Source organism: Meles meles, chromosome 4 (assembly GCF_922984935.1).
Source record: "Meles meles chromosome 4, mMelMel3.1 paternal haplotype, whole genome shotgun sequence".
NCBI classification, from domain to species: Eukaryota; Metazoa; Chordata; class Mammalia; order Carnivora; family Mustelidae; genus Meles; species Meles meles.
This window is the reverse complement of record NC_060069.1, coordinates 151,494,140-151,521,784: the sequence shown is the minus strand read 5'-3', so window position 1 is coordinate 151,521,784 and position 27,645 is coordinate 151,494,140. Positions and strand designations below refer to the sequence as shown.

General features: G+C 44.2%; 1 protein-coding gene across 5 annotated transcripts in view; it reads left to right on the top strand.

The window, feature by feature from the left end:
* TIAM1 (TIAM Rac1 associated GEF 1) overlaps positions 1 to 27,645 on the top strand; it is a 380,123-nt gene that overhangs the window by 140,188 nt on the left and 212,290 nt on the right. Inside the window, exon 1 of one of the 5 annotated variants that reach the window (XM_046002794.1) lies at positions 6,297 to 6,352. The exons of the other annotated variants lie outside the window; for them this stretch is intronic. The gene's annotated coding sequence lies outside the window, so the exon portion shown is untranslated. Of the gene's footprint in view, positions 1 to 6,296; positions 6,353 to 27,645 lie in introns of those variants that run through there. 5 annotated transcript variants of the gene reach the window in all.

The following is a 27,645-nucleotide window of genomic DNA, read 5'->3' as shown; positions in this document are numbered from 1 at the left end:
GAAGTGGAGGGAGTGGTTGCCCAGGGCCGGCAGCCAAGTCATCCTAAACATGAGCCCTGAGTCTGCTCACGCGGGTTCCTGCAAGCTTGTGGGTGTGAATAGACTATTTTTCTTTTAAAGATTTTTATTTATTCATGAGAGACAGGGAGAGAGGGAGGGAGGCAGAGGGAGAAGCAAGGTCCCCAAGGAGCAGGGAGCACAATGCGGGACTCGATCCCAGGACCCTGGGATCATGACCTGAGCGGAAGGCAGACGATTAGCAAACTGAGCCACAGGCGTCCTGCATAGACTTTATTTTGAAGAGTAGTTTTAGGTTCATAACAAAACTAAACAGTAAGCACAAGGAGTCCCATATACCCCTTTGTCCCCCGCGCCCCCCCTCCCCAGCCTTTTCTACCCCCTCCCCTTCACCCCCTCTCCTCTGCGAGCCTACACGGACTCATCATTATCACTCAGGGTCCGTAGCGTACAGTAGGGCTCACTCTTTGTGCTGTGCATTCTGGGAGTGTTGACCTATGTACAGTGACTGCTAGCCATCATGACAACATCACACACAGTAGTTTCATGGCCCTAAAATTCCTCTCTGTGCCTCCTGTTCATCCTTCCCTCCCCCTTAACCCTGGGCAACCTTTTTTTTTTTTTTAAGGATTTTACTTATTTATTTGACAGACAGAGATCACAAGTAGGCAGAGAGGCAGGCAGAGGGGGGTGGGGTGGGGAAGCAGGCTCCCCGCTGAGCAGAGATCCCGATGCGGGGCTGGATCCCCGGACCCTGGGATCATGACCTGAGCTGAAGGCAGAGGCTTTAACTCACTGAGCCACCCAGGCGCCCCATGATCTTTTTACTGTTTCTCTAGGTTTGCCTTTTCCAGAATGTCATGTAGTTGGAATCATGGAGGCTTTTCAGGTTGCTTCTTTCACTCAGTAATATGCACTTAGGATTCTTCCTTATCATTGCTTTTTGGGCTGACTAACGTTTCATTGTATGGTGTACCCTAGTGCGTTTATCCACTGGCCCCCCCCGGAAGGACATCTGTGTTGCTTCCAAGTTTTCGCAATTATGAATAACGCCTCTGTCAACATTCACGGGCAGATTTTTGTGTGGATAAGGTATATATATTATATTCCTGTCTATTGTATATATTAAGGAAGTTTCTTTTTTTTCTGATTATGAAAAAGCACGTGCTCAGTTGTGTAACATTTGGAAAATATAAAACAAGAAAAAGAAGAAACATTTAAAAATTCAGCCCGAGTCTCTGTATTAATTTAGTGTAATGAAACACATGAAATTGGAGCTGTCCTGGTAAATGCAGAACACATGGTTATTTCATATTAGAACAGTTGCTAGTAAAGGCAGGAAAGATTTAGAGCATTCCAAGTGCTGGTTCTGTTTCCATTAAAAGTGCTTTTTAAGTGACTTTTTATGATAATCGACATTCAAGCAGTATCAGCTTTACAGAATAGCTAACTTAGAAGTCTCTCGAACAACTGACCTCCAAGGAGAAATTCTTCCCTTAAAAAAATACAGAACTCGGGGCACCTGGGTGGCTCAGTTGGGTTAAAGCCTCTGCCTCCGGCTCAGGTCATGATCCCAGGGTCCGGGGATCGAGCCCCACATCCGGCTCTCTGCTTAGTGGGGAGCCTGCTTCCCTCCTCTCTCTCTGCCTGCCTCTCTGCCTACTTGTGAGCTCTCTCTGTCAAATAAATAAATAAAATCTTAAAAAAAAAAAAAGAAAAGAGAATCCAGAACTACTTTAGCGATGGTTCTTAGTGCTTGCCAGTGGATGGAGTCCTGTCATTCCTGTGGGATCCTGTGTTTCAGGTGCACACATGTTTTATAATGCCTGATGTGACTGCTTTGGGTTATAGGAGGCTTTATTTGTGTGGCTTTCTGCTGGGTGGAGAGGGGGAGGGGGTTGCTGGGAAGGTGGACACTGAGTAGTAACACCTGAAAAGCAATTCCAGAAATAGACTGAACTTGATCTGGGCATCTTTTTGCTTTTCATTGTTCTTTTTTTTTTTTTTAAGATTTTATTTATTTGACAGTGAGAGACACAGTGAGAGAGGGAACAAAGCAGGGGGAGTGGGAGAGGGAGAAGTAGGCTTCCCTCTGAGCAGTAAGCCCGATGCAGGGCTCAATCCCAGGACCCTGGGATCATGATCTGAGCCGAAGGCAGACGTTTAAGGACTGAGCCACCCAGGCGTCCTTCATTGTTCATTTTTAACAAGGTAAACAAAACCTGACTCTACTCGGAAATATTTTTTCATGATTTTTGTGAATGTGAGTATATGCCTAGCAAATTTTTTTTCCTTTTTTCTTTTTTCTTTTTCTTTATTTTAAGTAGGCTCCATGCCCAGCATGGAGCCCTGCACGGGGCTCGAACCTGCAACCCTGAGATCAAAACCTAAGCCTCGATGATGATGCTCAACCAACTGAGGCACCCAGCGCTGCCCTTCCCCCTCCCCTTTTCTTTTTGAGCTGTAATTTATCCACTGTCTGTTTCTGGTGAAGCAAAGCAGGTCTGGGACAAAAGTAAAAACAAAGGCTCATATGATCTATGCCTAAATATAAAAAAAGTTGTAAATGAGGTTAAGTTGTAAAATAAACTGTGTGTTATTCTCCTATCTTGACAAGTAAAATTTCCTAATGACCTAGAAAGCTGGATTCAGATGTAGAATGATTAGGGCTCCTTGAAATACCACAGGGAATTACAGGAATTACAGAGGGGAGGGAAGCCTAGCCCATGACCATTTTTCTCCTCCTACCCCTGGCTCCCTCTCGGACCATAGGAGGCTTCATGAACCCTACAACCTACACAAACAGCCTCCCTCTATAACCCCAACAAGTGGCTGCCCTTGGCCGTGAGAGTGCACATGTCTCCTCCCCGCCCTTGGGAGGATAGAGCTAAGGAGGTCTTAGGGAAGGGCTTGCATGTGGGGACTAGGGCCCCAGAGTAGGAGAGGGTCCCGCTGGCCTCTGTGCATAGTCTGCTTGTTTTCCATGAGGGGCATGGCTGCTGGACAGTCAGAGAAGGCCCTCTGATGTGCGTGCCCAGGTCACGGGCCCTTCTTCTCTGGCTTTGGGATGATTCTGGAAAAGGAGATCCAAAGTCCTTTGCTACTAGGAATCTTGTAGCTTTGGTTTTGATCTTGGAAAAGTTAGCCATTACTTTTACCATAACAAAAGTAGAGTGAGAAGGATCCATTCTAAATACAGGGGAACTCAGCAGTGTGCAGTCCAAAAGTTGTTGTTTTTATTTATTTTTTTAATTTTTAAAAAAGATTTTGTTTATTTATTTGAGAGAGAGAGAGAGCACGAGCTGAGGGAATGGCAGGCAAAGGGAGAAGCAGGCTCCCTGATGAGCAAGGAGCCCTGAAGCGGGACTTGATCCCAGGACTCTGAGATCATGACCTGAGCTGAAGGCAGACACTTAACTGACCGAGCCACCCAAGTGTGCCTATTTCTTTCTTAATTTTTTTTTGAAGATTTTATTTATTTATTTATTTGACAGAGATCACGAGTAGGCAGAGAGAGAAGGGGAAGCAGACTCCCCGCTGAGCAGAGAGCCGGACGCAGGGCTCCATCCCAGGACCCTGGGGTCATGACCTGAGCTGAAGGCAGAGGCTATAACCCACTGAGCCACCCAGGCGCCCCCTTTTCTAATTTTTTTAAAAAAGATTTTTATCTTAATTATTTGACACAGAGAGAGACACTGCGAGAGAGGGAACACAAGCAGGAGGAGAGGGAGAAGCAGGCTCCCCACTGATCGGGGAGCCCAATGTGGGGCTCGATCCCAGGACCCTGAGATCATGACCTGAGCCGAAGGCAGATGGTTAACGACTGAGCCACCCAGGTGCCCCTATTTTTTAATTCTTTGAAAAAATATTTATTTATTTAGTTTGAGAGAAAGAGAGAGAGAGAAAGAAAGAGTGCAAACAGGAGGGGCAGACGGAGAGGGAGAGAATCCCAAGCAGACTCCACAGTGAGCACAGAGTCTGATTCAGCGCTTGCTCTCACCACCCCAGGATCATGACCTGAGAGGTGGACACTTAACCAACTTGTGTCACCCAGGCGCCCCAAAAGTTGTTGGTTTTTAATAGATGAATACATTGTATTCTGGCATAGGTTCATTTAGAAAGCTCAAGGCAAAAAAAAAAAAAAAAAAAAAAAAAAAAAAGAAAGCTCAAGGCTTGATCTAGTAAGGAAATATACAGTATATTTATACAAGCCCCCCCCACCCATCCGAAGAAACATAATAAAGATTTTCACTCTTCTCTTTTCAAAAATCTTAAGATTTAAACATCCGACTCTTAATTTCAGGGTTCGATCTAGGGCCTTGAGATCATGACCCGAGGCGAAATCAAGAGTAGCATGCTTAACTGAGTGAGCCTCCCAGGAGCCCCAGAAAAATTCTTTAGAAAGCACAAAGACTTTCTGGAGCAAGAGTCTGCCTTTCTGCCTGTTCCTCTTCCTTCCCCACCCTACTCTCATGCTCTCGCTTCTGCGCTCTCTCTCTCTCAAATAAATAAAATCTTGTCTAAGATTTTTAAAAATCTGCTTAACCTGAGGAAGCTCTACAGAAAAGGGTTGTGTTCCAGAGTTTCCCCCCACTGCTGAAAATATTCCTGATTATGGAATGTAATGAAATAAATTTGTCATGTTGGACATCGTAGCATGGCAGAGCACGGAATGAAGAGCCCAAAACTCACAGTGGAGGCCTGACGTTTATAGTTATAAATGTGTGCCTTAGGAATTGATTTATAAAGAAGAATTTCAGTGCTAAAATAGATAAATTGAAGCTTGTTCTCACTAAGTAGGTTAGATAGTTCATCAAATATTGGTTAAAATCTCTCTCTCTCTCTGAAGGTTGACAGTAAGAGATTAAATGTCAGTGTCCAAGGCAGGGGCCTTGGAGAGTCCAGCCGACTGGTCTGTTCAGGTGAAAAGAAAATGTCGTTGGGCAAATGTGTATATGCCTGGTGCCCAGCACGTGGATAAGCAACCAGGGACCCAAGGACCCAATCTGGTCACTACCTCTTTTTTTTTGGTCCCTGTGCTAAGAGGGTTTTTCATTTTTTTTTTAAAGATTTTATTTATTTATTTGACAGATGGAGATCACAAGTAGGCAGAGAGGCAGGCAGAGAGAGAGGAGGAAGCAGGCTTCTTGCCGAGTAGAGAGCCTGATGCTGGACTTGATCCCAGGACCCTGGGATCATGACCTGAGCCGAAGTCAGAGGCCCTAACCCACTGAGCCACCCAGGTGCCCCTGGGTTTTTCATTTTTAAATGGTCGGGAAAAAATCATATGAATAATATATGAAATTCAAGTTTTAGTATCCAGGAATAAAGTTTTATTAGAACTCAGCTATGTTCATGCATTCATATACTGCCTATGGCAGAGACCATCGGGCTGGAAAGCCTAAAGTATTTACTATAAGCCTAAAGTATTTACTATCTGTCCCTTCGTAGGAAACATTTGCTGAGCCCTGGCACAGTGGAAACAGAGACAGAAACTGCCAACCAGCCTGTGCCCTCCGTTCCCTCCCGTTATCTTTGTTCTGATACGTGAGTGAATGGGTACTCAGTTATAATGACAGATAACACAGAGTGCTTACCATTTTCCGGTTTACTTAACATCATAACTCTCTTATACAGAGACTGTAATTATCCCATTTTACAGATAGAGAAATCAAGGCATAGGGAACATAGTCAACTGCACAGATCAGTTGAGATGGACTTTTGGTGACTTTTTGTCGACTCTGATTTTTAAACTGAAAACAAATTCAAACTGTACAGACCCGAAGTACAAGGTGAAATCTAGAATAATTGAAGGAAGTGGGAACATTAAAAAATAATATAGGCATCTTCCTTCTTGATCTTGGAGGCTTTTTTCATTTGATGGTATGTTTATTTGATTACCTTTATTTCCGGAGTCCCTTCACATGTGATGTATTAGCTCGAGTATCCTAACTGTTGGATTCATTCATTCAACTCAGGCTGACCGTGTGCCCAGCGCCGCCAACACACAGCATCCGGGAACACAACAGGACACACGACCCCGAGTGAGTTACAAGAACATGGTCATCCGCCAGCAAATGTCTTCACACGCTCTACTTAGATTTTAGCAATTTGTATGGCTCCTTAGGTGTTCAACTGGTGTGTTAATTTTGAAACAGCAGGTCCCGACAGAGAGCCGAGCAGCTGTCAGATCAGGAAACCTGTCCGTTGGCCCAGATTGTTCTGATGATTTGTGGCATCACCTTGGAAACATTATTTCATTTTCCGTTCCAGATCTTCATTCTGGAAAGTGGAAAATACCCGCAAATTAAGCTGGTCTAGTGCCGCATGGAAGGTAATGTGCTCTGCGTATATATTTCTCATGATTTCCTTGTTTACATGGACAGAGTTTGGTGGTGTATAGCCTTAGTGTAGAAATACTGTTGATAAGTAGAAAAATGCGTACATGATACTTACAATGTGATCCAGATACAAGTACTCTTGTTTCCCTGGGCATACTTGGAACTGCTCTGGGAGACGACTAGCCTGAACTAGGTTGGCGTGCAGTGTGGACAAGGGCACAGTTAGTTTGGGGAGTCTATAAAAATACTTTTGGAACTTGCTTATAAGGCACAGTGATGAAACTGTGGATGTGTGAAGAGATTCTGGGAAGGATTCATCCTATGAATTTTTGATTTCCTGGTGAATTAGATGTAGCCCAGGGAAAGGCACAGAATAAGTGCTCAGTAAATGCCATTCCGCACAGTCTTTATACTGCTCGGTGGCCCCGGCACTTAGGGAATCATCATGTTTTAGAATAGAATATTATTCAGCCATAAAAAGAATGAAATCTTGCCATTTGCAACAACATGGATGGAGCTGGGGAGTATAAGGCTAAATGAAATCAGTCAGAGAAAGACATATACCACATGATTTCACTCATATGTGGAATTTGAGAAACCGAAAAGAGAGACAAGCCAAGAAAGACTTCAAAAAAATTAAAAAAATTTTTTTAAAATAGATTTTATTTATTTATTTGACAGCGAGAGAGAGCAAGAGCAGGAATATGGACAGGGGGAGTGGGTGAGGGAGAAGCAGACTCCCCGCTGAGCAGGGAGCCTGATGTGGGGCTCGATCCCAAGACACTGGGATCATGACCTGAGCCGAAGGCAGATGCCTAAGGACTGAGCCATCCAGGTGCCCCAAGAAACAGACTTCTTAACTACAGAGAACAAAGTGATGGTTCTCAGAGGGCAAGTGGGGGCGGGGATGGATGAAATAGGTGATGAGGGTTAAGGAGTGCACTTGGTTTGATGAGTACGAGGTGATTAACATAAAAACTTACAAAAAAGAACACACACACACACACAAATGAAAGTTTATTTCTCAGTATCATAATCACTTTGAAAATATAAAACATAATCACCATTTTTATAGACTTAGAATACCTAACAGAATAAAATGTTTAGGGGTGCCTGGGTGGTTCAGTGGGTTAAAGCCTCTGCCTTCGGCTCAGGTCATGATCCCGGGGTCCTGGGATCGAGCCCCGCACCGGGCTCGCTGCTCACCAGGGAGCCTGCTTCCTCCTCTCTCTCTGCCTGCCTCTCTGCCTACTTGTGATCTCTGTCTGTCAAATAAATAAATAAAATCTTAAAAAAAAAAAGGATAAAATGTTTTAATCCTAGCCCTCTCAATTGAAAACATGGTTCCCCACTTTTTATTATTGATTTCCATATGTTGACCCATCCTTATCATTGCAGGGGTAAATCCTACCTGCTTATGTTTAGTGACCCTTTTAATGTGTTATTGGATTTGGTTTGCTAGCATTTCGTGGAGGATTTTTACATCTCTTTCATTGGGACTTTGGCCTTTTAATTTTCTTTTCTTGTGGTGTTTTGTCTGACTTTGGTGGCAGGATAATTCTGGCCTCATAAAATGAGTTGGGACGTGTTTGCTCCTTTTCAGTTTTTGGAAGAGTTCAAGATGGATCGGCATTAATTCTTCAAATGTTTTGTAGAATTTACCACTGAAGCCATGTAAAAAAGACTTTGACTTTTATTATCTCATTTTAATATTACCAATTGACTGACAATCCTTTTTTAAAAAAATTTGTTGACATAGTTTAAAAGGCAAGAGCGTAGAAACTTCAAGTCTGTTTCATTTAGTGTGCTACGTTCTTCTTGTTGGCTCTCCTTCAGAGAGCAGGGTCACTGGAATTATTCCATCTTTGGGAAGAAACAGACCATACAGTTATCAGGAGGTTGTCAGGCTCTGGGATAATTTATTCTTTTATGTCTTTAAAGAGATACAAAGGCATCTGATAGCTAGTGGTTGGAAATGTTGAGATTGGAGATTTCATGTATTTGATCTGCTACTGTGACATTGTCAAAATACGCAATTAATCTCTCTGCTGTTCATTTACTTGTGCCCTTCGTTTGAAACTAAATAGGGTGTGAGCCTTCATAGTCATGCTTTGTGTCACCTGTGATTTTAGGCAGTGTTGTTTTCCTTTTTTTTAAAAAAGATTTTATTTATTTATTTGACATAGAGCGATCATAAGTAGGCAGAGAGGCAGGCAGAGAGAGAGGGGGAAGCAGGCTCCCCGCTGAGCAGAGAGTCCAATGTGAGGATCGATCCCAGGACCCTGAGATCATGACCTGAGCCGAAGGCAGAAGCCTAACCCACTGAGCCACGCAGGTGCCCCAAAGTTGTTTTTTTTTTTTTTTTTAAGATTTTGTTCATTTATTTGAGAGACAGAGCAAGAGTGGGGTGGGGAGAGAGGGAGAGGGAGAATCAGACAATCAGACACACTGCTGAGTGGGGAGCCAGACAAAGGGCTCAATCCCAGGACCCTGGGATTGTGACCTGAGCCGAAGGCAGATGCTTAACCCACTGAGCCACCCAGGCGCCCGCCTAGGCAGTGGTTTTCATAATTCCTTGTGATTCTTCATCTAGATATACAGTGTGCTGGTGAGTGCTGAGACCTCCAGCCTCATGGGTCTTTCATGTTTGTGTATGACGTGGCAAAACATTGAATGTGAGATGTGCTTATGATTTTGTTCTTTTTCCTTTTCAATCTCTGATTCAGGAATTTCCCCTTGACCCAGTTTAAGTGTCTTCTTCTGCACAGAAATCTCTTAGTGTTTTACTGATCTGCTTGGCATCGCAGAGAAGGGGACTATATTATCTGCATCCTTTCAAAAAGCTTGTTCATTGCACGTAAGTGCTTGTTGGTATTGTTGTTAGTTTTATGTATGTGTATGTATGTATATATATATATATATATGTTTATATATTCATAAAGTTGGTATTAGACTGCTGGTCTGTGCCAGGTACTTAGCAGTTTTTAGAAGTTATTTTGTTCATTTTTCCCAACAACCCTCTGGGAGCGGCACTGTTGTTTTCCTCTATTGCATATGGAGAAACTGAAGCTTGGAGAAGTGTAGCACAGTTATTCAAGGTCATTTAACTTGTGAGTGGTGAGGTTGGGATTCAAACCTAGTCCTGATCCCCAAACCTCTGTTCCTTACCCATCCGAAAGAATGCAGGTTGTGTGGAATTAAACGTGTCGACTGCTCTAGGAATACTGTGTGTATGTCCCATTTAGGGTTTTGACCAACATGTTCATGAACTAGAAAAACTAGGGTACCGAGTGCGTTTTCGTTACTTTAGACCATGGTCGGCAATGGGATTGATCATATTCCCGATGGGTTTTTCTTTTGAACAAGTTTAGTGAGCTGTAATTCACGTATCTTACAGTTCCTCCATTGAGTAAACACTTCAATAGTTTATATATTTATAGTTTATATATATATATATACAATTTAGTATATTCACAGAATTTTACAACTATCCTCACAGTCATTTTTAGAACAAAAGAAACTCCGCGCCCATTACCATCCTCTTCCCGTTTCTCCCCCGCCGTGCCTACCCACCCCGTCCCCAGCCCACCGGCATCCATTAAGCTAATTTTTTTTTTCTTTTTTTTTTTCATTAAGCTAATTTGCCTCCAGATTTGCCTGTTCTGGACTTTTTCCTGTGAATGGATTTATACAATGTAGGACCTTTTGTAACTAACTTCCTTGGCTATGTTGTAGCATGTATCAACACTTCATTTCTTTTTATTGCCAAACAGTATTACATTGTATGGGTGAGCTGGATTTTATTTATCCGTTCATCAGTTGATGGACATTTGGGTTATTTCCACCCCTCGGCTATTACAAATAATGCGGCCACGATACATCTATGTATAAGCTTTTGCGAGGACGTGGGCTGTCATTTCCTTAGGAACGGAGTTGCTGGGTCCTGTGGTGACTCTAGGCTGACTGTTCTAGCAACTACCAGACTGTTTTCCAAAGTGGCTGTACCTTTTTACATTCCTACCAGGGGTATGAAGGCTTCTGTTTCTCTTCTTTTCTTTTTTTTTTTTAAGATTTTATTTATTTGTTTGACAGACAGAGATCACAAGCAGGCAGAGAGGCAGGCAGAGAGGGGCGGGGGAAGCAGACTCCCTGCTGAACAGAGAGCCCGATGTGGGGCTCGATCCCAGGACCCTAGGATCTTGACATGAGCCGAAGGCAGAGGCTTTAACCCACTGAGCCACCCAGGTGCCCCAAGGCTTCCGTTTCTTCACACCCTGGCTACCACTTGTTATCTCTCTCTCTCTCTCTCTTTTTTTTAAAGATTTTATTTATTTATTTGACAGAGAGAGAGCACAAGTAGGCAGAGAGGTAGGCAGAGAGAGTGGGGGCGGCAGGCTCCCCACTGAGCAGACAGCCCGATGCACGGCTTGATCCCAGGACCCTGGGATCATGACCTGAGCTGAAGGCAGAGGCTTTAACCCACTGAGCCACCCAGGCACCCCTGGAACTCACTTTTAAGTATAGATTTTGTCTGTGTGCACTTTCTGAAGTAAGGCACGCCTGTCCTGGCAGCAAAATTTTTCTCGATTCCTTAATTCTTACTAACCTGGAGTCGAGTCTGGAGTTGGATGTAACTTGCCTCAAGTCCAGCCTTTGTGAATCTTTGGCTAAGGCCACGGCACAGTGTTTTGGAAGCAGAAATTATTCATTACTTCATTAATGTATTAGGTAATGCTGTTGGCCTGATTGTATGGCTGTGGGAGAAGGACAGGCTTTGGGGAGTAGGGCAAGCCAACCAAAGATAAGGGTAAAACAGTTTGAAGTCTTGAGGGTTGGGTCGCCTGGGTGGCTCAGTCGGTTAAGCGACTGCCTTCAGTTCAGGTCGTGATCCCGGAGTCACCATACAGAGCCTCGTGTGGGGCTCGCTGCTCAGCGGGGAGGCTGCTTCTCCCTCTGCCCTTCACCCCACTTGTGCTGTCTCTCTCAAAAACCTCTCTCTGAAATAAATAAAATCTTGAACAAAAAAGTCTAGAGGGGTAAAAAAGTTAAAATATCTTGGGAAAAGCTTAAGATGCGTGTAGGTTGGATTCGAAGCCGGTTGGAACACACAGGAAGAGTTAATGGGTCAGTTAACCCATAGTTAATGGAACAGTACCACACTGGGAGGATGTACAGTTTATCCCACAAATTGTTCAATACCTAAAGGGTAGCTGGCAGATAGTACGTGGGACACTCATTCTGTGTAGGAGAATATGGTTTCTGTGTTTCTAGGACTCCTGTTTGTAAGCAACAGAAACTGACCGAATGAAGATCGTGTCAGTTTTTGTGTGTGTTTGTTTTTGGGTTTTAAGGAGGTTGCTGTTGGGGCACCTGGGTGGCACAGTGAGTTAAGCCTCTGACTCCTGATTTCGGCTCAGGTCATGATCTCAGGGTCCTGGGATTGAGCCCCATGTCAGGCTCCCCGCTCAGCAGGAGTCTGCTTGAGATTCTTTCTCTCCCTTTCCCTCTGCCCCTCCCGCTTGTGCTCACTCACTTTCAAATAAATAAATAAATCTTTAAAAAAAAGAGGTTGCTGTTAATTTTTATAAAGGTATAGAATGCTTCATAGACATCATTGATAGGTATGTATCTGTCTAGAAATTGTGCTGGTTGGGAAGGCCATCACAATTCAGGATTCCCTGGTCTGCTTGGTTCCTCTTGTCTTTGCTAATCTTTGTCATTGTTCTCTCTTGTAGCATTTTACTTTACTTTAATTTAATTTTATCTTTTTAATTTTTTTAAGTAGGCCTCATGCCCAGTGTGGAGCCCAGCACAGGGCTTGAACTCAACGACCCTGAGATCAAGACCTGAGCTGAGATCAGGAGTCGAATGCTTAACCAACAGACCCGCCCAGGTGCTCCATCTCCTACAGCCTTTAATTATTTTTTTTTCTTGTTCCTGAATCTACACGGCCCAAAATATGGCTGCCCAAAGTTTCTGAACTTGAATATCACGTCTGGCTGGGAGACCTGTGGGACTTTTGGTACAAACTCAGGATACCAACCTCAGCAGCCCAGGATGGCAGTCAGAGAGACCTGTTACACAATACTTAAAAAGCAGAATGTAATGTCCTACATGAGTTTGGGGAGAACAAGAAATTAGAAGAGGGGGCCCCTGGGTGGCTCGGTCGGTTAAGCATCTGCCTTCGGGCTCAGGTCCTGATCCCAGGGTCCTGGGATTGAGCCCTGTGTTGGGCTCCTGCTTGTGCTCTCTCTCTGTCAAATGAATAAATAAAATCTTAAAAAAAAAAAAAAAGTAGAAGAGAGTGTTGCTCCCATCTAGAATGGGGCAGGTAGGTGCTAGAAGATGTGATGATATTGGTCAGTAGAAATAGAGGAACCCATTCGTGGGCTGAGGGGAGCATTGCCAGCCAGCACTGGAGAACTCTCTCGAGCTCCCTGACCACAACTAGAAAGAGGACTTTGAGAAAGTAGATTAGTCAGAGGAGCAGAACCAAAATGGTAACTAACCTACCCATGGATGGCAGCCGCACCTGGCGGCAGGAGCAGTAAAGTTGAGACAAAACCACTTCCTTCTGCTGTTTGAAGGGCTAGCGTGACGAAGGGTAGAGATTTGGTCCAGTTTCTCTAGCAGATGGGAATGACAGGGAGGCAGCTTGGAAATTCATCTAAGAGAAGATGGTCTTCAGTCTTAGAAGCAGAAGATGCCTATAATTTTGTGCTTCTCAGTTGGGGCTGTACTGCTTATCCCTTTTCCAGCATTTTCTGGATCGAGAAGGTGCTCTCGATTGCCTCTGTACTTTTCGTACCATTTGATCGTGACGTTACTCAGCATTTAGGCTCTGTAGCTGGGCCACCTTGATGTGTCGTCTGTAGATGGCAGCTGGCGAGAGAGGCGGACGTCCATGTTTGGGCGTAGATTGTCTTTTACATGAACAACTCTCAGAGCTGCAAATTTGGAAAATGCCCTCTCTGTCTTATTGAGGCCTATGTTCTGTTTCCGCCCAGAAAGGCTTCTAGTTGTTCTGTCCTCCTTAGACCGTGTGTGCATGTGTGTGTGTGCGCTGCAGGGAGCACTGACTAATTTTGATGGTAGCCTGAGCAGAATGTAGTTAGGGAACTCTTGTGCCAAACACGCATCTGCTCCCGTGTTCACCGTCACTAGCATGCATCATCGGGAGTTTGCTTTAGACACCCAATGGCCTTTCCCATGAAAAAATGAAGAAGAGGAGTGGCTCAGTGGGTTAAAACCTCTGCCTTCGGCTCAGGTCATGGTCCTGGGGTCCTGGGATCGAGCCCCACATCGGGCTCTCTGCTCAGCAGGGAGCCTGCTTCCCTTCCCTCTCTCTCTGCCTGCCTCTCTGCCTACTTGTGATCGCTGTCTGTCAAATAAAATCTTTAAAAAAGAAAATAAAGAAGTAAGTGTGCAGGAGGCGTGGTTACACTATGTCCACCGGACTTCGGGCAAGGAAGTGCATCGTCCTCCAAGAGCACGTGGGGCTTGGGGACAGACTCAAAACGCGTGTCTCAGAAATTGTGTGTGAGCCTGCACGTGTGTGTGTGTGTATGTGTGTTGACTGTATGGGTTATTTTGGTACCAGCGTTTGTGTGAAACTTGAGATCTTTAGTATGTGGTGTTTTCTTGTTTGTTTTTATTTTTATTTTGTTTTGTTTTTGTTTTTTGTTTTTAACATAAGATGAATGCCTGTTGTAAACACGTAAGTCTTGTATCTGATAAAAGATAAAGTCATTTATTTTATTGCCTATTTGTAACTGATAAAAGTCATGTTCATCCTTCGGTATTTTTTCCCATCTTTCTTCTTTGTTATTTGGACATACAGCTGGGAAGTATATGGGGGTCTGTACAGATACATGCGCCCATGATGTACATTTTTGCCTGCAAATACCTCACTTTCCTGAATACTGGTGATGATGTGTGTTAGTGATTTTTAGTCTGTTCATGGTGACTAAAGTCACCTTTTCTATTAAACATTGATTTTCCGATAGCTTGTTTTTCTGAAATATGAAATTCGATCCCCAATTAGGTGCTTCTTAGAATATTATTTAGTAGTGAAGAATATAAAGAATAAAGAACCAAAATTGAGAGTTCAAAAGTGGGTGCATTTCTCCGCTTGTGTAGAAAACAGAACTCTGATTTAAGGTCAAATGTGAAAGCATCTATTGCACTGATTACAAAGTATAAATCACGGTTTTCTAATGGCCAGAAATTTTGCCGTTTCTTCAGCATTTTTTGCTAAGTTGCTCCCCCCTTCTCCTTATCTCTTAAACCTAGGCCAAATTTCATTTTTAATAGTTTAAACTAGAATATTAGTCTTTCTTTTTTTTTTTTTTTAGGGGGTGTGGTGGGAGCATAAAATACATTTAAAATAATTTAATGGCCTGAGGAATAATGAATTTTTTTTTTGAAAAATACAGTCCAAAATTATTAGTTGGCTGGTGTTAGCTTTGGTCCTAGAAGTCGACTGTATAAATTCTGGGAATCAAATCTTGTCCCATGTTACTTTGGGAAAAAATTTCTCCCTGTCGAGAACTTTTTGTTTTCCTTCCTGCTCAATGGTGCTTTGACAGGATGGGCTTCTCTTACTGGAGGCAGAGGGATGGGTGGGACACGTAGAACCTGTATCAGAATGTCCTGGGGAGTCTCAAGATACACTGCTTAACCCTCCCCCACCCCCCCTTTTTAAAGTTTTGTTTATATAAGTAATCTCTACACCCCACATGGTGCTTGTACCCATGACCCTGAGATCAAGAATCACATGTTCTGGGGGCGCCTGGGTGGCTCAGTGGGTTAAGCCTCTGCCTTCGGCTCAGGTCATGATCTCAGGGTCCCGGGATTGGGGCCTGCATCGGGCTCTCTGCTTGGTGGGGAGCCTGCTTCCTCCTCTCTCCCTCTGCCTGCCTCTCTGCCTACTTGTGATCTCTCTCTGTCAAATAAATAAATAAATAATAAATAAATAAATAAAGAATCACATGTTCTTCCAATGGAGCCAGCCAGATACCCCAAATATGTGGCTTCTTTCTTTCTCTTTCTCTTTCTTTCTTATTTTCTTCCTTTCCTTTTCTTTCTCTCCTTCCTTCCTTCCTTCCTTCCTTCCAGCTTCCCTCCCTTCGCTCCTCCCTCCCTCCCTTCCTTCCTTTACAGGCTCCACACCCAATGTGGGGCTTGAACTCACAACTCACAGATCAAGAGTCTCATACTTTACTGCCTGGACCTGCCAGGCACCCCCCTAATCTCCATTTTGATTCATCCCTTTTCCACCCCGAATTCTAGTCCGTTTAAGGAGTGTGTCAGGCTCCCTGGCTCTGAGTGGGGAATAGGGTGTGTGTGTGAGGTTACAGAGGGTATCTAGAAGCTATCAGTGTGGAGAAAGGAGAGGCTCCAGGGGTGGTCGTATGCACATACAGCGAATATTCGAGCGCAAGGTGTACGAGGTAGCACAAAGAAATGGAGCTAAGGGAGTGTGAGAAGCAACGGTCACAGCTGTAGGAGAGCAGACGTAGACCTTGGCGGTGGACGAAATTTCCATTATCTACACAGCGTTCATTTCCCACCTTCTTCTCACCCAGTACATGGTTGGCGGCCGCTGGCCCCACTGACTGAGCGCTCTGTGCGGTTGGGCAGGAGCAGATTCTACACCCAGTGCCCCTGTCCTTTGGTGCACCAAGCGCTGATCACGTGGGGCCCAAGCACACAGGACATCTCCGGTACTTGCCGCAGAGTTCCCCCGAAGAGGCTTTCCCCAAAGGAAGGTGGCTGCTGGGTTCAGGTGCCCCGCTGATGCTGAGGAAGGCGAAGACCTCTCAGAGTGAACATTGGGACGGTGTCTGGTGATTTGGGCTGGGGTTATGCACTAGTGAGGAGAGCAGAAGCATCCAGAAGGAGCGATTGTTTCTACGACTGTGACTTTGAGGGGGTAGGGTGTGAGCAGTGACTAGAGGGGTTGTAGGACCAAAGAAGGGGTTTATTTTATTTTATTTTAAAAGATCTATTTATTTTAGAAGGAGAGCCAGCACACATGTGACCGGGGGAGGGACAGAGGGAGGGAGAGAATCCCAAGCAGGCTCCACGCTCAAAGCAGAGCTGGATGCAGGGCTCGATCTCCCTGAGATCATGACCTCAGTGGGAATCAGGAGTCAGATGCTTAACTGACTGGGCCACCCCAGGCGCCCCAGGGCTTTTATTTTATTTTATTATTATTATTTTTTAAAGATTTTTATTTATTTATTTGACAGAGATCACAAGTAGGCAGAGAGGCAGGCAGAGAGAGAGGAGGAAGCAGGTTTCCTGCTGAGCAGAGAGCCCGATGCGGGGCTCGATCCCAGGACCCTGGAATCATGACCTGAGCAGAAGGCAGAGGCTTTAACCCACTGAGCCACCCAGGCGCCCCCAGGGCTTTTATTTTAAAAGATAAGAGAGTGGTAAGCACATTTAGGTAGAGGAATAACTACATAGGATCATTTTCTTGAATCATCCCACGTTTCTTCTGCCCATTAGACTTCACCTTGAACCTAGTGTCTCTCTGAATGAGGTTTCCCTTCTCATCCCCACTTCTCCCTTTCAGAACGACAGCAACAGAGTCCCACGGCCACCCTGCTTCTCTCTGGGTGTCTTCTCCGTGTTCTCTTCTGCTCCCTACTGTACCCTCAGTGTTTGGCATAGTACCTGTCGCATGTTAGGTGCCCGAGAAATATTTACTGTGTGAATGGAATAAAGGATGATTTATATCCTTCTCTCCTCAGGTTCAAGCCTGTCTTTCTAGAGAAACACTACTAGAAAAATATTTTAAAGGTATGAAAACCACATAGGTACAGATTGTTGTCCTGCATCTGGAGCGGGTCCCACGCTACGTTTTCACCCACGTCCCTTTGTCTGTTGAACCCTGGAAAATGGGTAGATGAGTTACTCAACTTCCATTGGCCTGACCCTCGGCTGCAAGATGAGGGGGCGGGTGAGGAACTAAAAGACCTCTCAGCTCCTTCCTGTCTGCTCTCTGGGAGGCTGGAGTAGGACAGAAGCCAGTCCTGTTGCCTGAGTGATAGGAAAGGCAGCCGAGCTGGCCCGAGGTCCCCGGCCGAATCAGCTGCAAGAGTTTTCTTTCGCAGCGTCTTCGCTCTCCATGTGTTTCCAATCACTGCTTTGTGTAATATGAACTACAACTGTCCAAGTGCTTGTCTTGAGGAACTTTTGGTTACTGTTCAGAAAACAAAGCTCTAGTGATTTGGGCTGATAGTGGAACATGGTAATTCTGGAGACTGTGCTCTGACTGCTCTGCGGAGCCCTGTCCCCCGGGGGCCAAACTCAGATGATCACAGACCGGGGTGGGGGGGGGCGTATCTGTGAATGGGTGCCAGGGAGACAGAGGGTGGTGGCAGGCGGTACTCCGGGGCTTGTTGCCGTGGTCCAGTGTTGCCAGAACTTTCTGCTTTTCAAGAGAAGTTGAAAGTTGATTTTTTATATGAAACCTTCCTATTTTTAAGTGTTGGATCCAAAAGGGAAAATAACAAACCACTTTTTTTTTTTTTTTTTTTTTTTTTGAACAGTCCCACAATCCAAACAAAGTATGTCTGCAGGCCACACACACCCTCAGGCCACCCGGCGGCCTTTTCTGGGCACACAGACCACAGGATTTCTTGTACGTACCAATGTTTAAGAACCTTTTTATTATGGATAATTTCAAATATTTACAAATGGCAAGAATAATATAGTGAACCTTCTATAAACTGATATGGATCCATTACCTTGCTTCAGTGATTTTCAACCCAGTCTGTTTTTATCTACAACCAACACACACACACACACACACACACACACACACACACACACCCGTAGATTGTTTGGATGCGAATCCCAGACACTGTATTATCTCATCTGTAAATATATCAGTATATGTCATGAAAAGGTAAGAACATAAAAAAACCCACTGACCTTAATATTATAAACACTTTAATTTATATATTTAACACTTTGATTATTACGAAAAACTCCTGAGTATTGTAAAATACCTAGTGACTTTTCAAATATACTCTCTTGTCTTACAGTTTTTTTAAAAAGCTGATCTTTTTGGCTCTTGATCCAAATAACACTCACACGTTGCAACTGATGGATACGTGTCTTTCAGTGTTATGTAATCAGTCGATCCCCCACTACCCTCTCTTTTTTTTTTCCCCTTTTACTTTAGTTGCTGAAGAGCTTTAAGTCTCTGACCTGTGAAGTTTTTCCATATTCTGGGTTTTGCTGATTGAATCCCTAATGGCTTTGTTCAAACTTTATATACTAATTTAATATCTTTAGTTTTATAGCAGAGAGGAGTCTAAATACTTAAATTTTAGCAGCTTTTTTCTTATCCTCCTCCTGAAACCGCGTAGTGTATAAGTCTGTGTTTTACAGGCTCTTTCTCCTGATAATATCATGCTGTTAAATGTGTGCCTAATATCCTTCTGCCTTCTGTATTACTCTACATAATAGTAAAACGGAGATGACCAGATCTAAGATCTTGTCAGCCTGTAACAGGCTTTTGGGATCTGTTCATGGATCTTTTTGAAGGCTGCTTGCTTCCCCAAAGGGCTGTATGCTGCCTTGTGATGTGAAAACCTGGTTGCTATTTTTAGCTTTTCAAACTCCTGGCAGCAAACAGGAAAGCCTACCAAATCATTTTGGATTGGGAAATTTTGGACTTGGAATCAAGGCCCACCGTGGCACCCTAATTTAATGCAGTGTGTATGTGGCTTGGCTCAAACAGAACTTGTGGAACTCCGAACAGTAGCCCACTGCAGAAATGATTAACCTGGAATTTTAAGAAAGGTTATTTGGAACGCTCAGGAACAATTTTTTTTTAAATTTATTTTTTAAATTTACTTATTTGTCAGAGAGGGAGAAGAGGAGAGCACAAGCTGGTGGTGGGAGGGGGAGGGGTGATGGACGGCAGGCAGAGGGACAAGCAGGCTCCCCGTCAAGCAGGGAGCCCCATGCGGGACTCGATCCTGGGACTCTGGGATCATGACCTGAGTCAAAGGCAGGTGCTTAACCGACTGAGCCACGCAGGCATCCCTAAGATCATTTATTTTGAAATGTTAATGGTCTTTTAAGAATGGAGCCTAAGAAATAGAGAGTTCAATCTAATATCAACCTTAAATTTTTCCCTTAAAATCTTTCAGGAAGTTAAAAAAAACCAAACTGGTGAATTGCTTCTGTCAACTTAACCATCAGGTTGTTTCAAGTCCCTTTAATGTAGCGGTATTAAGCTTGATTTGAGGAGTGTTTCAATGTTAATTATTTTTAAAGGAATCTTTGCACGCAATGTGCCGCAGAGCCTGCTGCAGAAATGTATAGACATCTGGGTCGGCTTTGCTGGAGCTCACCGGTCGGTTCCCTGGGGCTCAGCCTCCAATTCTGTTCGTCAGGCATCCATCTGTGGTCTGCGCAGTGGCTTAGAGAAGATGAGTGACCAGTAAAGTTATATGATAATATGACTCATGTGCAAATGTCCTTTGAAGTAAAATATTGTCACCCAGTGGCTCATGCAGGTGCCAAAAGTACCAGCACCCAAGGACAAACGTGTCAATAACGTGAACCTTGAGCTGTTCTAAGGCCGCGACCTGAGGCATACTGGGCGGTTGGTGCCCTCGTGGGGAAGCCGGCGGGTGCCTCTTGGTTGTCTGTTAGTCTGAGAAGAACATGTGAGGTCTGTCAGGTTCCCTGGCTCCTTAGAGCCATGCTGCGCATTTAGTAAGAAGAGACCCGTCTTGCCAGATACACTGGGTGGGTGAGCTTGGCTCCAACACCAAGGTGTTCAGGTTTAGTTGCTATGGAGATTCCTTCACAAAGAAGAAGAATACAAAATGCATTAGTGATGAATGAAGAAATGCATTACGTGATTTTGGTCTGCCTGCCAAGGACTTCCAGGTCCATTATGTTGACGAGGAAACTAAGTCTCAGTGCGGTTTGATTCAGATCTAGCAGAGACGAAAAGACCTTGAATAGGAAAGTGGTGTCAACCTTGTCCCAAGTTTTGGGCCCCGTTTGCTCTTCATACTTGAGTATCTGTAACTCAGAGTACTAGTCTCTCCAGAAGGGCCAGGATGGCTGGCGGTCGAGGGGGGGAGTGCTAAGCCAGCCTGAGCTATACCCTTGGTGTCCTCTCTCTCTTCTTCCCTCCCTCCTCCCTCCTTCTCTTCTGTCCTTCCTTCTTTCTTGCTTACCTGTCTACCAGCCTGCCCCCCTCCGAGGACATCTCCGGAGCTATACTTCGGGATCTGTTCAGATCTGAATAGTCCTGCATCATTTCCGCGCAGATTTTCTTGTGGTTCTTTGTATTCCCTTTGTACAAAGATGTGATCCCTGACACACCGCTATTCAAGCTTTCCAGTGACGTATTTAAAATAGTCCTTAGCAACATCCTGTTATAAATGCTGCCTCCCCAAGAAACATGCAGAGAGTGTAGACGAAGCCTGTGTGCAGGTTATAGCTACACAATGCTTATTTGGAAGATGACAGTGAGCTTCCTTCCTCATGGGTGGATGGATGAGAGAGGAAGGAAAATGCTGGAATGTGTTCCTTGCACATTGATTTCCAAACTCGGGAGGCAAGGGGGGGTGACTTTCTTTTTCTTTTTTTTTTTTTTTTTGTCCTCTGCTAATGCAGGGGCATGCTTCCTTTCATTTGGGACAGTGCCTAATTTAAGTAACATCCATGAGACCATGGCAAGAACATAAAGTATTTTCTGCTTCGTTTCGTGTGACAAACTAAGTGTTGTTTTTGACTAAGGGCAAAATCCAGCTTCAGGATAATGGGTACAGTTTCCGTTCTGCCATCTTTGTCAAGCATCCCAAGAGAATAATATTCCTGACTTGTGATACCAGGCAGTGGGAGGCTTGGTAGCTGGGGTGTCTGTCCCAGGATTGCTTGGGCATGTTGCGCTTGGATAGCAGAATCCTGCGGTGTTAGGGAATATGACTTGATTCGGGGAACCGGAAGTATATAGAGACACAGAGTAGAGAAATGTCTGCTGTGTTGGCATCTACTGGAGAGACTCCCTTCTGGTCACTGTTCTGAGTTGTGTGCTTGGAGAATGGATCCAGGATCCTTGAGCTACAGTCTGATGACCAAATTCTGTGTGCTTCCAGTTTTGGTGACCCCCTTATAGTTTACATTTTTTAAGTGGTTGGGGGAAAAATCACAGGAGGTGTAATAAATGGTAACATGTGAAAGTTATATGAAATTCAGATGCCAGCATCCATGAATAAAGGGTTATTGGAATGAGGCCCTACTGTTTGCTTCCATATTGTCATGCGGCTTGTCCTTTACAGTGGCTCAGTTGAGTCTCCCCAGAGAGATCAGTGCCCACTTTGTGAGTCCACTCTGCTGCCATAACGGAGGATCACAGACAGGATGGCTTAAACAATATAAATTTATTTTCACGCAATTCTCGAAGTTGGAAGTTCGGGATCAAGATGTTGATTCCTTCTGAGGCTGCTTTTCTTGGCTCGTAGATGGCCGTCTTCTCCCTGTGTCCACACATGGTCTTCCCTTTCTAAGTGTCTGTGTCCAAATCTTCTCTTTATATAAGGGCACCAGCCCTATTGGATGTAGGGCTCACATTGTAACTTAAATGTTAAGTTTAAGTTAACATTAACTTAAATTAAGTTTAATTTAATTTTAAATTAAATTTAAATTTAATTAATTAATTAGGAGCTCATTTTAACTTAATTACTTCTTAAAAGACCCCATGTCCATATACAGTCACATTCAGAGGTTCTCAGGGTTAGGACTTCAACATCTGAATTTTGGGGGACCCATTTCAGCCCATAACACCCACAGGGCCTAAAATATTTACTATCTGGCCCTTCATGGAAAAATTTGTCCACTCTAGACTGTGCTGTTACTTAATTATTCCTGTTCTCCTTCCTCTCCCTTCCATCAACATACACCCACTTTGTTGTGACCATCGCCGTTCTCTTCTCAGTCCACCCATCTATCCATCCATTCATCCAGCCACCTGTGCATCCATCCATCCATCTATCCAACCATTTGTCCATCTGTCCATCCAGCCATCCATCCAGCCATCCATCCAACCATTTGTCCTTCTGTTCATTCATCCCTCAATGGTTTTTGGCCATGATGGTATCAGCTGCTTCAGATCTGTAGAGAGAGAGTGTAGAACTCTCACCAGCAATTCCTGTAGGTTGAGCTGTACTTTCTTCTCCAACCATGGCTGATGCTCTGGTATCTTCTCAGTTCCACCATCGCCCTCTCAAGCCTAGCTTCCTCTGTCCTCCAGCACCAACGCCAGTGGCAGGCTGCGAGGCCCGCAGCATGAGTGATCAACAGAAACCTCTGAACCACTTGCGATTTAATCACAATCTCAGAATGAGGACGGGAGCTCCTTCATTGAGCTGTGAGAGAACTCTCCACAGGCACTTCTGTTTCAAACAACCCTTTGCTTAAGAAATTCACTGTCTGGGATCCTTTTAATTTTTGTGGCCCATAGAAATGTAGAACAGTGCCTTGGTGGGGCCCCTGATCTTGTCTCCAGTAGCCGGCCACACGGGGAGGCTCACCGTGGAGTTAAGAGAGGAATTGGCTGGTGTAACTAGGCATGTATTTTTACCTTCGGGTAAAATGCTGGAACGATGCTGTTCCTTGTCAAGGTAAAGGAGAGATGTGTGACGTCAGCGCAAGGACTCCTGTGGCTGTGAGTGTTTGCATGTGTGATGAAGCTGTTGTGCTGGACCCTTTGCTTCCTACCTTTGCTTCCTTGAAATTGAACACTGCTGATCTCTCTTTAAGAAAAATGCTTCAGAAAATACACAGGAAGAGGCTTTTTTTTTTCTTCCTTTCTGTGGTTGCCTTGCATGTTGTGTGGGTTCAGAGGCACTTCCTTTGGCTGCCCCAAGCCTGGAGTTTCCTCAAAACCAGAGAGCTTGCTTTTGGAAGGACTCAAAAATCATGATCTGGAGAGAACAGAAGCATCTCCAGCCACTGGTCCCTGGTCCCGTCTTAATTTGGGGGTGATCTGCCTTCTCCCAGAAGAGAGAAAAATCTAAGACATTCACACTGGGGTCATTCAGCATTTTAGAAGGGGGAAACAAGGGTGAAATCAAGAAATAGAAGAAGAAGTAGACAGGGAGAAGACACATCAAGTACATTTTTTAAAAGTTTCTTTCTTTCTTTTTTTTTTTTAATTTATTTGACAGTGAGACAGACAGAGATAGTGAAAAGAGAGCACGAGTGGGGAGGAGAGGGAGAAGCAGGCTCCTTCTGAGCAGGGAGCCTGACGAGGAGCTCCATCCCAAGATGCTGGGATCATGACTGAGGCACCCAGGCGCCCCAGGTAGAGTTTTAAAAGAAATAGAAAGAGGAAGCTTAGTGGCTCACAGAGAATTTTTTCACAAGCGCATGCTGGGGTTCCCAGGGGCAACTCTTTGCTTTTTACGCCAGCAAAATAGCAACATCAACAGCAAGACCATTCAGAACCAACCGACCAACCAAAACAAAACCCAGGAAAAAAAAAACCCAACCCTATTAGTGTAGACCTTTTGTTGCAAGGGTTAGAAAACCCAAGCTGATTTTAGGCCAAAGTGGAAACAAATTGTCCCCTGTAAGGAACAGGACAAAGCTGGATGTAGGGGACAGTTGGACCTAGAGAAGGCAGCCCATCAGGTTCTCCTTCTGGTTTTCATCTTTGGTTTTCCCTCTATCAGATTAAGTTTTTCTCAGTCTAGCTTGAGCCTACCCCAGGCATGCTGCCTGCAGCAGCTCGAGGCTGACATTCTCAGTTTTCAAAGTTCTCTCATTGGCTCCCACAGATCATTAACCACCTGGGGACCAATCACGACATCCGGGGTCTTGAGGTTGCGTGATTTTCCTTGCCTGGATCTTGCTCATCTTTGTGGCTAGGGATGGCAGAGAAGAAAGCGTGAAGGTGCTGGGCAGAGAAAAGCAGTCACGAATAATGGAAGAAAGCAAGGGTCCCCACCACCCGAGTCAGGCAAAAAAGACACCCGAGAACTTGACGTTCCTGTTAGAGAGGGTGTGTACTCATCAGAAAATAAGCCATTCACCTGCCTCACAGTGCAGGTCAGAAAGATGAGTGCTCGTTGCTCCAGGAGGTGATAGACGGGCGTTTCTTTCAACATAAAAATAGAACATATTCATGGGTAATGGATCCATGATTCATCATCAGGAGAAAGACAGTACTGGGTGGATGGCTGACATCTTTGGGTTCAATGTGGGGACAACCACCACACTTTTCCCATTTCCTTTCTGGTGCCCCTGGATTGTAAGCATCGTGTCCCAATGCTCATCCGGTCCAGTAACACCAGAGAAGGGGGAAAGAGGGGAAGGGGAGGGGTGTACTGAGCCCACTCTTTTTTTTTTTTTTTTAAAGATCTTATTTATTTATTTGACAGAGATCACAAATAGGCAGAGAGAGAGAGAGAGAGAGGGAGAGGGAGGAAGAGTGAGAGAAGCAGGCTCCCTGCTGAACAGAGAGCCCGATGTAGGGCTCCATCCCAGGACCCTGAGATCATGACTTGAGCCGAAGGCAGAGGCTTAACCCACTGAGCCACCCAGGCACTCACTGAGCCCACTCTTAAACGCTGCTTTCATTTTTTAAATAGAGTCATGGCAAGGGGTGTCTTCTGAGGCTGGCCACATACATATTCATGGGTATATAAACATGTGTGGGTTTGTACCTACATAAATATATACATACTTTAGCTACCTTCCTACCTTCCTCTCCTTCTAATCAATTATCTCTCTGACCATGTTCCTTTGAGAACAGTCACCTGACTCTATAACTGTGTGATCTACTATGAGTTAACAGTTGGAGGAGAATGTCTTCATGAATTCGGTATGTCCTTTAGAACAAGTATTTGATCTTGTATGTCGTTGACTGTCTTACTCATTGAACTTTACAGAGATTTACTGTGGTGCTGTTTATATGGGATTTTCTGTCTAGAGTCTAAATTGAGAGGCTTTCTTATTTGGGAAGGAGGAATTAATATTTGGTGGGAAATATTTTTCTCTAAGATAGCTTCATGTGATTTTATTTACTTTTCTTGACTTGTGAAAATGCCACCCCATCTAGAATAGTCCACAGTACTTAAGTGTATGGCCTAAGAGGCAGCACGGTCATGGTCACCACCAGCTCGAGAAGTAGGACATTGCTGGCCCCCCAGAAGACCTCTCTTTCCATCTTCGATCCTCTTCCCACCTCCTAAGGGTGACAGCTGGGCTTGACCTCTATGGAATGGTGTTTTTGCTTGTCTTCATAGTTTTTTTACTCAAATATGTATCTCTAAGCACTATGGTTTAGTTTTGCTTGTTTTTGAACGTTATATGAATGGAAATATTTTATTTAGTATTCTAGGTCGTTTCATTTCCTCACCTTTTTAAGAAACCAGATTCATGTGTTCTGTGTGTAGCTCTGATTTTTCCATATTCGTTATTACACAATCTTACTGTGTGAATAGACCGTAACTGATACAGTAGCCATTTGTGACTGATGAACCCTTGGGTGAGTCTGAGTGTTGGCTGTTGTGCATGAGGCTGCAAAGGATGTCTTGGGATATCTTCTGTGGAGCGGCTGTGCATGCTTTTCTTGGGGTGTCTCTAGGACTGGACTCGCTGGTTCTTCATCTTCAGTGGGTAAGATAGTTGATCCGGTTACACTGTCCCTGGGAGTAGAAAGAGTCCCTGTTGTTGCAGGTCCTCAGGGAAACCTCATTATCCCTCATTTGAATTTTAGCTCTTCTGGTAATAACTGGATTTCTTGCTTTTAATTTACACTTTCCTGATAATCAATGAGCTTAAGCCCCTTTTCATAGGTTTTTTTTTTTTTAAGGTTTTATTTATTTATTTGATAGAGATCACAAGGCAGAGAGGCAGGCAGAGAGAGAGAGAGAGAGAGGAGGATGCAGGCTCCCTGCTGAGCAGAGATCCTGATGCGGGGCTCCCCGCTGAGTAGAGAGCTAGATGCGGGGCTCGATCCCAGGACCCTGAGATCATGACCTGAGCCGAAGGCAGAGGCTTTAATCCACTGAACCACCCTGGCGCCCTGACTGTTTTCATAGGTTTATAGGCCATTTGGAATATCCTTTCTTGTGGATTCCTTCTTCAAATCACTTGTCATTTTCTTTTCTTCTTTTTTTTATTTTTCACTTGTCATTTTCTATGTGGTAGTTGGTCTTCTGATTTGAAGTGTGTGTGTGTGTGTGTGTTGAACATATTTTGAATAATATGCCTTTATTGGTTGTGTGGGTTGCAAATATGGTCTCCCAGTGTGGCTTGTCTTTCATTCTCTTTTATTTTTTAAATAAATAAATACATTTCCAATCTGAATATAATCATATATTTGCTTTTATGCCTGTCCTATTTAAATAAAATCTCTTTTTGGAGGGGAATATTTTATTTTTAAGTCATCTCTCTACACCCAATGTGGGGCTTGAACTCACAAACCCTAGATCAAGAGTTGCATGTTCTGCTGACCGAGCCAACCAGGTGTCCCTAAAAATCTCTTTTTGGTCCAAGATGACCCATTGTTACCTTAGATTACAAAGTCTTATATAAATTGGTACTCTTTCCTTCCCCGATAATACAGGGCAGTAGAATATTTGAACTCTTTTTACTCCCACCTAGTATAGAAGATATTGTTATGACATGTCCTTTTTTATCGCTTAAAATCTCCTAAGATGTTATTATTTTTTTTTAAAGATTTTATTTATTTATTTGACAGAGAGAGAGAGAGATCACAAGTAGGCAGAGAGGCAGGCAGAGAGAGAGAGAGAGGGAAGCAGACTCCCTGCCGAGCAAAGAGCCCGATGCGGGGCTTGATCCCAGGACCCTGAGATCATGACCTGAGCCGAAGGCAGAGGCCCAACCCACTAAGCCATCCAGGCGCCCCAGATGTTATTATTTTGTCTCTGTTCCAGGTGGTCTTTGTTTCTACTCAGTATGGAATCCTAGGCTGGTGGTTATTTTCCTTGAACACTTGGGAGATAATAACTCATCCTCTTCTGGCTCCTTTTGTCTCTGTTGGGAAGTCAGCGGCAGCCCAAGGGATGTGCCTTTGTTGGCCATTCCTCTTCCTCTTGCTGCTTGTACAGTTTTTCTCTTTGGCTTTTCCAGTTCTGCTGTGACATGTCTACGTGTAAATATCTTCTTATTTCTTCTGTCTGGGGTTTGTAGGACTTCTGGAAACTGTGGATTGGTGTCTCTTGTGCATTTTGGGAATTTGCCAGCCTGGATCTCTTCTGTCTGATTCTTA